This window comes from Aplysia californica, unplaced genomic scaffold (assembly GCF_000002075.1).
Source record: "Aplysia californica isolate F4 #8 unplaced genomic scaffold, AplCal3.0 scaffold00222, whole genome shotgun sequence".
NCBI classification, from domain to species: domain Eukaryota; kingdom Metazoa; phylum Mollusca; class Gastropoda; order Aplysiida; family Aplysiidae; genus Aplysia; species Aplysia californica.
This window is the reverse complement of record NW_004797492.1, coordinates 219,237-220,627: the sequence shown is the minus strand read 5'-3', so window position 1 is coordinate 220,627 and position 1,391 is coordinate 219,237. Positions and strand designations below refer to the sequence as shown.

Genomic DNA, 1,391 nt, shown 5'->3' with positions numbered 1-1,391 from the left:
TGAAGTTGTTTTTTTTATATCTATGGTGTTTTGTGTTTAGTGTAGTGATTAATTATGTGATCTAAAGCGCAATACAAAACACATTCCCCACACTATGAGCTTCTTATACTCGTATGGGATACAGCGCTATATAAATGCCATCTTATTATTATTCTATAATATTTCAAAGCAAACTCTATTGTGGTTTAAATGTCTTGCTCTATTCTCCTTCCGTTCCTATTTTGACCTACATAATGTAGATTAAGTTTCTTTTCAAAAACTTTAATTCATACGAATCGCTTTAGAATAATATCAAACATTTTCATGAATGCCTCCGACGGTGTCAGAATAATTGCACAGACGGTTTTACACGTATAAAATATATGCTTCAAATATGCAAATTTCCATTACACAAACATAAAGCTGTCAAATACTCACAATCAAGGGGTTGCCTACTGATCGCCTGTCCAGTTTTATTTTTATAATGAAAATATCCAAAAAAGAAACTCTTGCATTGTCCTCGAGAAAGTTACGTGAACGCGTCTAGGGAATGTAAGAACTGGAAATCCAAGGCGGACAAGTTATACAAAAGAGCGCAACAGGAAACCACGGAAGATCTTCGTACTATTCTCATTTCGTCGATTTCTCTGCCCGGCCTCACTTCATAACGCAGTGCACGCGGGAGCGAGACGACAACGCGGGGGCTCTTGGTAGCGGTGCGCACCACACCGCACTCCTCCCGCACCGCACCGCACCGCACCACGCCACGGCGCGCTCCGGCGACCCAGAGAGAAACGTACAGACGTGAAACGCCTCGCTTGCCCTCCGTTCGAGAAGTTCGGGAGTAGGGGGAGGGGGGAGGAAGGGAATATGAGGTAGGCCTGTCACTCATCTTTCAGTATTATCATCGGTTTCACGAAAGCATGACAGGAAAGAACTATAAAGGTCTACGGCCGCTATGTTATCCTGTCCTCGCTCTCTTGTTCCCTGATTGATTCAACTATCTATCATTTCAACCACAGAAATTTATTTGACAAGCTATGTATAAGGCTGGATGTTTGTGGTTTTTACACCACAACCGACGCTTGAAATCATTAAAAACAAGAACCTCTGTGTGTATTGTTTAAAAGCTTGAATCGTCATAGCATGTTTCTTTGAGGTAAGAGGAGTTCTTTTCTATTATATCCCGCAAAAAAAGCTGCAAGGCTACCGTCACTTGCTTCACACATCCCCCTACCAAGCTACACACCACAACACACATACACACACAAACGCACACAGGTACACACGCACACACACACGAGCACACGCGCGTATGCACGACGCATACACGCGCATACATACACCGGCATACACGCACGCACACACTCATACACATAATATACACACAAACACACGCACGCATGCACGAA

At 43.2% G+C, this 1,391-nt stretch overlaps 1 protein-coding gene across 1 annotated transcript in view; it reads right to left on the bottom strand.

Moving 5' to 3' along the window:
• LOC101855106 (protein Wnt-5b) overlaps positions 1-710 on the bottom strand; it is a 147,235-nt gene extending 146,525 nt beyond the window's left edge. The window contains exon 1 of the mRNA XM_013083277.2: positions 418-710. The gene's annotated coding sequence lies outside the window, so the exon portion shown is untranslated. The remainder of the gene's footprint in view (positions 1-417) is intronic.
• Between the last annotated feature and the right edge of the window lie 681 nt (positions 711-1,391).